Consider the following 12,414-nt stretch of genomic DNA (forward strand, 5'->3'; position numbering starts at 1 on the left):
CTCACTCTTTCCTTCTCCAAGTTACTATAAAGTTTCCCCTGGAATTTATGGATTGTTGTGGACACTCATCTGGTCCTAAGTCATCACCTGCCAGTGATGGCAAGAGATGTCTGATTTTCCCCATTCTTGAGCCCTCAACCCTCTTCATCAATCCCATTGGCGTCTACTGAGATATCCATTAACCCCTCTGGTCTACACTGCCTGGGTTCATGCAGTGAAGTCTCTTGTCTGCCATTCCAGCCTCCTCCAGATGTTTTCTTTCCTTTTCTTTCTTTCTTTTTCTTTTTAATCTCTTCTTAGGGCTTCCCTGGTAGCACAGTGGTTGAGAGTCCGCCTGCCGATGCAGGGGACACGGGTTCATGCCCCGGTCTGGGAAGATCCCACATGCCGCGGAGCGGCTGGGCCCATGTGCCATGGCCGCTGAGCCTGAGCATCCGGAGCCTGTGCTCCACAACGGGAGAGGCCACAACAGTGAGAGGCCCGCATACCACAAAAAAAAACCCCCAAGACAAAACAAAAACAAAACAAAAATCTCTTCTTAGATTATAAAACTCACTCTGACATCTTGCCTTCTAAATGTGTTGCTTAACTCATGAATAGTATGCCTCTTAGTTCTTTAGGGCTTTGTCTCTTGACTGAGTGCTAGTCAAGTGCTAAGATTTTTAGATTCCAAATTTAATCCCTTTAAGCCATTGTCATAGAGATGATTCTTGAAAAACCACTTTGAAACTTAAAAAAAATAATAGACACCTTTTCTTTTAATAACCTAACCTGAGAGCAGTGGTAAGAGTAGGGTCCCAGTGTGGGTTAGTTATGGCTCAAAACGATAATACTCATTTATTATGTCTCACAGTTTCTGGGGGTCAGGCATCCAGACAGGGCACAATGAAGACAAGTTAAATTTGTTCCACTGTGTCAGGAGCCTCAGCTGGGAGTCATCAACACTGGGGTCTCAAATCATCATAAAGCTCATCCATGCAGTACCTGGGAGGTTTCTGTTGGCTGGGGGCCTAGCTGGGGTAGTCATCTGGAAGGTCCTCACATGGCCAGGCCATGGGCTGTGGGCTTTGTCACATGGTGGCTAGGTTCCAAGGGCAAGAGGAGAGAGAGAGAGAGAGAATCAGGCAGAGGCCATATTGCCCTTTATGATAAACCTCATGAGTCACAAGGCGTCCTCTCATTGCTTGGGGCAGCACAGGTCCAGCTGTCTTCAAGGGGAGGGAACTATGTGACCCCACCTCTGGATGGTGAGGCTTGTTCACGCCACCCTATGAACATGTGGAGTGGGACATATACTGGGGAGACCATATCTAGGGAAAATAGAATCTGCCATGGGGGGTTAGCAGGAAATACGGGGAATGACAAACACTGGGTAATACTCTACAATATTATTTTGTCACATATGGTTTACAACGGATGACCGTCATCCATGTGAGCAGCTGTGGCCCCAAAGAAGTAAAGCATGCACTGACAGAGAGTCAAGCTGTGTGTGGCTGGTTTTTAAACAAACAAACAAACAAACAAAACCTCTCATTTTAGGATGAGAGGCCTTTCCAGCTATTTGTGTCCCACTAGGGAGAAGGTTTTGCCCTGGAATGTTTACAAAATAGGCTCAGTTACCTCTCCAGCCATTCTTTTTGTTTGTTGCCCTTTCTCTACTTTCTCCAGGGACTGAGTTTGTTTATGCTGTATTTCCCCCACATTTATCACCAAGTCCACCCTGTTTCCCCTTCTTTCCCGTATCATAATTTAATGGTCTAGCCTTGTGTTGGGGAATTAATTGGGTTATCATGTCCTTAACTAATAACAGTTTTTTTTCTTTTTTTTTGCCCATGAATTTTAACAGCTGCCTGATTGAAGTATCCAAATGGAATAAGTAATAATGAGAAACTTAGGCTTTGAAAGCCTGACTTCAGGACTCATTTCTGGATGAGACCAAGGCAGGTGGGCAGAAGCAGCCCAAAAGCTCCTAATCATGCCATGCAGATGCCCAGGGCAGACTTGCTTTCAGGAAGCTTAATTAGCAGGGTGACAAGAATTGTCTCCTTTCCATGATCCAGTGAAGGGATTGATCTAGAAGAACAGTGGAGCCTTGATGCTCTCCTTTTTATTGTTATATATTTTTAAATAAAATATTTTAAATTATTTTATTCTGGTTATAAAATGAATGCATGCCCACTTAAAAAAATTTAAACATTTCCAGAATGTATAGAGAAAAAAAAATCACCTGAGATCTTACCACTCAGATATAACTCTTGTATCATTTTGGTAAACTTCCATGTGTTTACGTATCCACTGGTAACTTACAGCTATACCAGTACATAAATTTGTATACATATTATATGATACATACATTTCTGTACCCTGTTTTTTTTCATTCAGTAATGGGTGGAGGCTATTATTTTTCATGTCAATAAATATAGACTCACATCATCATTTTTATTAACTGCAGAATATTACTCTGTGAGATATACCATAATTTATTTAACTAATTCTATTGAACAACAATTATGCCTGTTGCACTTTTTTGATGTTATAATCAATGTTCTGAAGAACTTTCTTGTATACCCATTTTTAAGGACTTGTCCAAAGATTTAATTGGCATATATCCCCATAAGGAGAAATTGATGGGATTCTTTCTTTTAAAAAGGACAATAGGGGGACTTCCCTGGTGGCACAGTGGTTAAGAATCCGCCTGCTGATGCAGGGGACACAGGTTCGAGCCGTGGTCAGGGAAGATCCCACATGCCACAGAGCAACTAAGCCCAAGCACCACAACTACTGAGCCTGCTCTCTAGAGCCCACAAGCCACAACTACTGAGCTCACGCACCTAGAGCCCTTGCTCCACTACGAGAAGTCACCGCAGTAAGAATCCTGAGCACCACAACAAAGAGTAGCCCCCACTTGCTGCAACTAGAGAAAGTCCACACGTAGCAATGAAGACCCAACATAGCCAAAAATAAATACGTACATACATACATACATAGGACAATAAGAAGGCATGAGAGAAAGGAATCTGGGTGAGCAGCCTAGTTTCAGAGAATTCATGTAACACATATGCATAGAAGTCTAAACTCTGTCAGGAGACTGAGCTAGACTGCTTGGGATACAAAGATTAAAAAAATCTTTAAAAAATTCTTCTAGCCTAGTGGGGAAGATAGACCCATATATGAATAATTACTACAGTAAGTTCAAATTCCCAGTAGAATTATGAAGAAAGTACCACATGAAGGGTTTTAAAAAAGGAGCTATTAAATCTGGGCAAGAGTGATGGGGAAGAATTAACAGAGAAAGCAACAAGTGAGCTGATCATGTGGTTGAGAAGGAGTTAAAAAGGTGAGAGTATTAGTTTGCTAAGGCTGCCATAACAAAATACCGCAGACCAGGTGCCTTAAACAGCAGAAATTTGTCATCCCAGAGTGTGGAGGCTAGAAGTCCAAGATCAAAGTGTTGGCAGGGCTGGTTCCTTCTGAGGGTCATGAGGGTAGGGTCTATTCCAGGCCTCTCTCCTTAGCTTATTGACAGCCATCTTCTCCCCATGTCTTCACATCATCTTCCCTCTGTAAGTGTCTGTGTCCAAATTTCCTCTTCTTATAAGGACACCAGCCATATTAGATTAGCGGCCACCTTAAAGACCTCATTTTAACTTAATTACCTCTTTAAAGACCCTACCTCCAAATACAGTCACATTCTAAGGTATTAGGGGTTAAGAGTTGAACATACGAATTTGGGGAGTACATGATTTGGCCCTTAATATTGAGAGAATGGAGAAATGCTTGTGTAAAGGCCCAGAGTCAAGCAAGTGTGCAGTGATGGAGGAAGACAAAGGAAGCTCCATAAGCTAGGTGGAGAAGGTCTGGGGGCTGGAATGAGGAAAGGGGATCACGGTGGAAGATGTGTCCATGCTGGGAGGAAGGGCTTATAAACAACCCTGAGAAAGGTGGGTTTTATTCTGCAGGGGGCAGAGAACCATGGGTAATTTTAAGCAGAGATGTGGCATAATCAGTTTTGTCCTCTATTTAGATGATACTGTCAGAATATCAAGTGTCAGCAAGGATGTGGAACACCTGGAACTCTCACGCACAGCTGGTGGGAAAATAAAATGGAATAACTATTTTGGAAAACAATTTGCTACTTTCTTTAAAAGTTACCTACGCATCTGCCATATGACTCAGCATTCTTTCCTAGGTTTTAACCCAAGAGAAATGAAAGCATGTCTAGATAGTAATTTATCTAGTAATTTTAATAAAGATGTTAATAACATCTTTATTCATAATTGCCCAAAACTCAAAACAATCCAAATGTCTATTAGCAGGTGAATGACCACAAATATACCACAAAATGTGGTATATCCATTCAATATAATACTACCTAGTAATGAGAAGGAAAAGAACTCTTGATACCCACAACAAATATGGATAAACCTCATAAATAATTATACTGAGTGAAAGAATCCAGGCTAAAAAAAAAAGTACATACTGTGTGATTCTTCTTATATAAAATTCTATAGGAAATAGAAGCTAATCTGGGGATGACGGTTTGGGGAAGATGGGGTAGGGCTCTGAGGGAGAGATTGCAAAAGGGCATGAAGAAACTTTTGGAGGTGATATAATTGTTCATTATCTTGACAGTGGTGATAATTTCATGGGTGTATATAGATGTCAAACCCCATCAAATTGTGGACTTTAAGTACAGGCATTTTATGGGGTGTTGCTTATAACTCAATAAAAAGCCAAGCAATTGTACCTCAATTAAAAAAGGAAAATAAAACAGAAAATAAATATATGGAGTGGATAAAAAAAACATTGGAACATAAACTCTGGGAAAGGAGACCAGTTAGGAGGCTACTTGCAAGAGATTGTGAGAGTCTGAATGAAGCTGGGTAGGTGGTTCCCACTTGGCTTTGCTCTACCTCTGTTCTGAGACGTGAACTTTTAGGAACTGAACTGTGGGCAGCAGAAAGTCACTTTGTCCCAATGTGATGATGGAGGACACTAACCTTTCTTCCTCTTCCTCTCTACTATATGCTAGGAATAATTTTAGACATTTGTAGTAGTGGTGAATAAAATGGACAAATATCTTTTGTGCTTAGGAAGTTACTGTGCAAGTGGGGGACAAAAAATAATATGTCACAGAGAGTTAACGTCTACAAAGAAAAAGCAGGGTAATGGACCAAGTAATGGATGGGCATTGAGTGTGGGAACTATTTTAGTGAGATATTTAGAAAAGGTCCCTCTAGAGCAATGACCTTTGAGCTCAGACCTGCATGGAGGGAGGTTAGTTGAGATCAGGGACAGGTATTCTAGGTGGAGAGACAGGCAAGTATAAAGGTCTTGAGTTGGCAGTGGGAGTGGCTTGTCAAGGAGAAGGCTGGGAAGAGTGGATAGCAGAAACTTAAGTAAGGTCCTGATTTGTCACCAACTTGTGCCTGAACCAGCTCCCTGGTAATTTACACTGGACATTTCTTCTTATAATTACGTTCATGCTAGAACATTGAAAGAGTTAAATGCTGACTGAAATACTGTTCAGTTGGCTGTAACTTAGATTCTCTTTCTCAACCTTCTCTCCTTTCTTTCTTTTTTTGTCAGGTTGTGGTTAGTCATGGCATTTGTTGTAATGGAATTTAATCTACATCTCATTACGTTCTAAGGTGTGAAAAATGCCTTCCAAAGGTGTCTTTATTTACCATCTATCTTAATGCCCAGGGCTAGGTGGAATCCCATATTAAAACAAATCTGAGTATAACTGAGAAATGGGTAACCTCTAGTGTTTGAAAAGTTAAGATCATCAATACATCCTTATAAATTCTGCCTTTAAAAATATAGTGTGAAGAGGAAACAGCAAACATTCTTGACCACCTATTTTGAGGTGAGCATTTCCACCTGTCTTGATTAATTCTTTCAACAACTCTATTTTATTTTATTTATTTATTTATTTATTTTGCGGTACGCGGGCCTCTCACTGTTGTGGCCTCTCTCATTGTGGAGCACAGGCTCTGGACGCGCAGGCTCAGCAGCCATGGCTCACGGTTCTAGCTGCTCCGCAGCATGTGGGATCTTCCCGGACCGGGGCACAAACCCGTGTCCCCTGCATCGGCAGGCGGACTCTCAACCACTGCGCCACCAGGGAAGCCCTCAACAACTCTATTTTTAACACCATTCTGCAGCTATAGAAACCAAGGCTCAGAAGCACTAAATAACATGTCCAAGGTCACAGGGCTAGTAAATGGCAGCATCAGGATTTCAAGTCACATCCACTGCCTCCTGTTTGGAACCCCTGTCTCTGAGCCATGTCAGTCTTAGTGCTATGCCTCCATATGCATAATGCCATGCTATCACGAATTGAATCAAAAGACAGTCCTTCTAAGAAAGTAAACAACTTCCTTGAGAAAGAAGCCCCAAATCTTTATCTCTTGACTGTCAGACCTACATATCTGTCTGAATGTTTCAGAGGCGTCTGTGCCTGGCTCAGCCACTCTTCCTTTCCAACAAGAATTCTCCAAAGGGACTGGTGGCAGAAAGAGGCTGAAGGAAGTGGCTGGGTCAGCGGGTATGATTGAACACTGTTCCTCTATCAAAGGCCTGATAAAAATCTGGGGTCTCTGGGCACTCGATTTTTAAAGTAAACCTGTCAGTTCCCTAATAATAGTAATAAATTAACCAAACAGCAGATTCAGTGGTATTTTATGTCCTGGGGGTATTGCTTTCACACTTCAACTTGATAGCGTGATTTATCAAGAGATAAATTACAGCTGGGAAGAATGGATTTACTGATGTCAGGGAGATGACAAGTATATTCTGAAGATGTTACCAGTGATGGGTATGTACCTGACAGGCATACTTGAAAAGCCCCAAACAGAAAGCTTCTCTTCAAAGGATGAATAACTTTAATCTCCACTTTAGATGTAGGTCGTTGCAAGGACAGGAGGAATTTGATGGTCTAATTATCCCATCCTCAAATCAGTATGACCTGAAAGTATTAATTACTTTGCTCTTTGGAAATGGGGTTATGCAGCCACCTCAAACCTTTTCTGAAAGCCATCTGGAGGATAAGTAAATACATTAGTGTGGGCTTATCCTACTGTAAATGAATGTGTAACTGCCAGCTCTCCCATCTTCCGCTGCTAATCGGCCATTGCTGCGTGTCTATCATGCTCTTATGGGTGCTCGTGACTAAGAATGGATGGACTTGCTCATGGAGCAAGGCTCGGTGATTTAAGGGAAGGTGGGATTACTTCCTGGAAGTTGCTCAGAAGAGTAACCAGAAAGTAGAATTGAGAGAGAGCCCAGGTAGAGAGCAGAGAAAGCTTGGCCTCTCAGGTTTAGATGAAACCTCCCTGGAGATGTGTGAAGATGTCCCCTCCATAAGGACGCAGACCTGGGACCCTGAGCTGAGGATGGGTTCTGCCCTTCAAACTCACAGATGCTTGTGCGGCTGTCGAGTATGTACTTGCCAGAAAAGACATATTAGGAGAATTCTTGGTGAGGAATGGTCTAATGAAATTACTCTTAAAGTAGGATTTGAGTCTTTTATGAAAATATTAAGAATGGGCTTATTTTTGTGGGCAGGAGTGGTAAGGAGATGTGGAGGTAGGGTAGAATGTGTGCTGTTAGCTCTTAACAGTGTCTTGCAGGAAAACTAACTCTAAGCTTGGGGCATCTACTTTACAAAAGAGGCAAGTTAAGGGTGTCTTGAGCCTTGAACATTCAAAACATATTTTTACAACAAACTCCAAAATCCGGCAGTGTACAATGAAAACACAGACACATAATATTTTGCCCAAAAAATCAAAGCCAAGATATAAATCAATAGAAAAAGTAGATGTAGAAATAAGATTTAACTTCAGAACCAGGCAAGCAGATAAGCTCATTAATGAACAGTCCACTCAAGGAACAAATAGCATTTAAAATGCTCCCAGCTTTTGGATGGTTTAAAGCTGGCCATAACTATACAACTATGTACACAGATTAAAAGAAAATGGTGCAATGCAGTTTCCTATTAAATCACTTTACAGTTTTCCAATAGCCTGAAGCATCTGTCAAAATCCGAGGGAGGTGCTACAAATAATTATTTTAAACCTCCAAATTCAGGACACCTGAAGAAATAAAGGTCCAGGTCATTTTCCCTCTTGGGGATAAACAACTTTGCCATATATAAATTGTGAAAGCTGTTCTAAACATATAACACTTTTACATCACATAGTCTATGTGGAGCTCTCTAGGCTTGGATAATTTTTTTAATTCTAAAAATAATTAAGTTGCTTCATGAATCTTTTTTTTTTTTCTGAGCAAATCCTGAATATGTTTTTATAGGAAAAAAACTATCAAGTGTGAGATAGAATTCCTGGACTCTGGGGAGACGTCTCATTTTCAAGATAAATCCCTAAGACAAGACCCCACCATCTTGGGTATCTGAATTCCAGATAAATTCTTCAAAAATGCCCTAAGAGCTAGAGGAGCCATCTTTAATATGCATTCTTCATACTGACTTAAGACAGAAGATGCCCACAGGCTAATGCAAGAGGCAGAGCAGAACTGGACAGAGACTCTTTCTCCCTGAGAGTCAGAGTCTTGGGTGTGAGGGTGAATTTTGATAGGTGTCCAAAGCAAGTGTTGGTCTCAATGCTCTTATAGTCACCCACATGTCTAATGAGCAACCCAAACCAAGTGTATTCAAATTAAGGCAGACAGAAAACCCAAATTTGGCCATTAGCCTGCTATGCTATCCCTTTCTCCACTCCACATTGTATCAGAAGTAGGAAGGTGGGGCAAAGGGATGAACTCTTCCATCTCTTCTGTTGTCACCCTTCCTTTGAGGCTCAATTTAGTTCATGGTGGGTAAGAAAAGGGAGACTGCTGATAATATTTATTTTGTCCTACCCAGAAACACACTGTCCCAGCTTTTCATCTTTTTTGGAACAATAGACCCAACTATTTTTGTTTTGTTTTAGAACAGCGGTATCGATTTTTTTCTGCTTTTGGTTTGTTGAAGCAAAAGTTGCTATGAATCTCAAACTTGACCTGCTTTATAGTAACACTTAAATACATTACACTTCAAAAAAATTAAATGGAAAGAAATGGCACCATTTTAAGTGAAGTATAACATATCAATTATAGAAAAACATGGACCTTGATGAATTTTTACAAACTACAAACTGAACATTCCCATGAAACCTCCACCCAGGTGAAGAAGTAGAAAATTACCAGAATGCCAGAAGCCCCCTGTGCTGCCTTCCAGTTCCTATCCTGACAAGGCTGACCACTATTTTGACTTCTATTATTACTATTTTGATTGATCAATATTTTTAAAACATTTTTTTTACTTTAAATAAATGGAATCAAACAGTATGTATTTTTCTCCATCTCACTTCTTTCATTCAACATGGTGGTTTTGAGAGTCAGTTGTTGGTGTAACAATTATTCATTCATTTTCATTGCTCTCAAATTTCACTGGGCAAACACGCCACAGTTCATTTACCCTTTCTACTTTGGATGAACATTTGGGTTGTTTACAGTATTCGCCTATTATGAATAATGTTGTTATGTGTATTCTTGTACATTTCTTTCGTGGAACATATGTGCCACCTCTGTTGGTTATATACTTAGAAGTGGAATTGTTGGGCCAAAGAGTGTGCATATGTTCAGTATTAGTAAATCCTAACGGTTTTCCAATATGATAATGGCACTTAACACTCTGGTTTGAGAGTTTGGGTTGTTCTACATTATTTGATATTGTGTCTTTTACATTTTAGCCCTTCTGGTAACTGGGTGGATGGCCCCATTTCTGAGAATATACATTGTAAAACAAAATATTCAATAGTTAGGTTAAAAATACAATAAAGTACATTTTCATGTTTTGAAGATTAAATGATGTCCTGAGAGACCCAAATATGTGGATGATCTCACTGGGGAATACTGTTGAAAGACCATTTATGTATGAACAAAGTAAAGTAGCTGGTCTTAATTATTCCATAAAAGATGAGCAGTGTTGCTTTAAAATGTAGGAGCTTAGAATTTAAATAAAAATAAAACATTTTTCATTCTATTTTGTGTTTCACAGGCATTTTGAAGAATTGTGATCAATACCTGATTGCAGGCAATTTGACCACTGGTTAATCTACATCAGCACAAAAAAAGTGCTGCAGAAGGGAGTCTGTTCATATGCTAAATACTCAGAAGCATTTTTACCTGAGGTAATCTAGATTTGCTGTCCCTTATTAATTCACTTTCCATTATTTCTACAAACTCAAAGTTCTGGAAGGATGTGTACATGTGTTTCTTATTGCATTAGAGCCGTTAAAATTCATCATTCACTACTCTAAAGTCACATTGAGCATAGTTACAAAATGCCTAGTTCTGTGCTGACCACACAGCAACGTCTCATCATAACTGTTAGGAATGCATTTGGTGGCAATAACAAATTATTATTTTTTTAATTGGAGTATAATTGTTTTACACTTTTGTGTTAATTTCTGCCATACAGTGAAGTGAATCAGCTATATGTATACCTATATCCCTTCCCTCTTGGACCTCCCTCACACCCCCATGCCCCCATCCCACCCAGCTAGGTCCTTAAAGAGCACTGAGCTGAGTTTCTTGTGCTTTATAGCATGTTCTCACTAGCTATCTATTTTACTCATGGTAGTGTATATATGTCAATCCTAATCTCCCAATTTGTCCCACCCTCCCCTTCCCCCACTGTGTCCACATGTCTGTTCTCTACATCTACATCTCTATTCATGCCCTGCAAATAGGTCCATCTGTACAATTTTTCTAGATTCCACATGTGTGTTAATATACAGTATTTGTTTTTCTCTTTCTGGCTTCCTTCACTCTGTATGACAGACTCTAGGTCCATCCATATCTCTACAGATGACCCAATTTCATCCCTTTTGATGGCTGAGTAATATTCCATTGTATATATGTACCACATCTTCTTTATCTATTCATCTGTCATTGGACATTTAGGTTGTTTCCATGTCTTGGCTATTGTAAACAGTGCTGCAATGAACATTGGGGTGCATGTGACTTTTTGAATTATGATTTTCTCAGGGTATATGCCCAGTAGTGGGATTGCTGGGTCATATGGTAATTCTATTTTTAGTCACATTAAACATAGTCACAAAATGCCTAGTTCTGTGCTGATCACACAGTAACATTGTATCCTAACTGTTGGGAATGTATTTGGTGGCAATAACAAATTAATCAGCCAAGAGTAGCTCAGACAAAGTGTTTATTTTCCTCACATAAAGAGAGTGACATATTTGCTGGTTTTAAGACTTATTTACCAGCTAGTTGTTGTTACTGTTCCAGGTGCTCAGCAACATCTTTCAGTATCCAGCTTTCAATCATTCTGTTCCATCATCCTAATGCACCAACATTCACACTCATGCTTATTGCCTCATGGTGGCAAGATGGCTGCTACATTTCAGGTATCACATGTACATTTAAGGAGTAAAAGAGGAAAGGAGAGAAATGAATCACCAGCCATACCTTTCCCATTTATCTGGAAAAGTAAACAGCCTCCAGAAGGCCTCTGCTTATACCTCTGTATTAGTCACCTATAACTGTGGGACAAATAACCCCCTAATCAGGCGTAAAACAACAATAACAGCACCACCACAGGAAATAAATCAGATGAAAATAAAAATTAAATAATTATTATTTTACAGTTTGTGTGGATCAGGCATGCCATAGAGGCTCAGCTAGGAGGGTCTGGCTCAGGATCTTTCATGAAGTTCCAGTTAGATGTTGGTAGGGGCTGCAGTCTTATGAAGGTCTGAGCAGGGCTGGAGGATCCACTTCTGAGATGGCTCACTGCCAAGAGGGCAGTTGGCAGGAAACCTCAGTTACCCACCATGTGGGCATCTTCATAGTCTCCGTTTTAGATCCTCATACCATGGATGTTTCCCCTGGAACAAGGGATCCAAAAGAGAACAAGGCAGAAATCACATTATTTTATGAACCAGTCTTGCAAGACTAACACCGTCACTTCTGCCTTTTGAAAATAGGAGTACTAAAAATTTGGTGGACATATTTTTAAACCACTACTGCTTCATTGGCCAAAGCAGATTCACTTGTTGAGTCTAATTACAGTGGAATCTGGGAAATAAATTTATTATCAGAAGCGATGCCCATTTTTCCCTTGAACAAAACAAGAGCTCTACTATCCGCAACAAAGTGGAAAGGAATATTGGGAAGGCAACTAGCTCATGAATTTGTACATAATGGAGTTTTGGAGATCTTGACCAAATAATTCTAGAGCATAACTGAAGAAATGAATAATTTAGAGTAGATATAAAAATTTTGAAAAATAAGGCTTTTTAAGGGTGAGTAGACACCTATTAGACTTAATACAAGATGAAAATTCATATAGGCAAACAAATAGAAAGCAAAGTATAGTACATGAATAGA

The sequence above is a fragment of the Mesoplodon bidens genome, assembly GCF_964165515.1.
Source record: "Mesoplodon bidens genome assembly, chromosome: 17".
In the NCBI taxonomy this organism is placed as follows: domain Eukaryota; kingdom Metazoa; phylum Chordata; class Mammalia; order Artiodactyla; family Ziphiidae; genus Mesoplodon; species Mesoplodon bidens.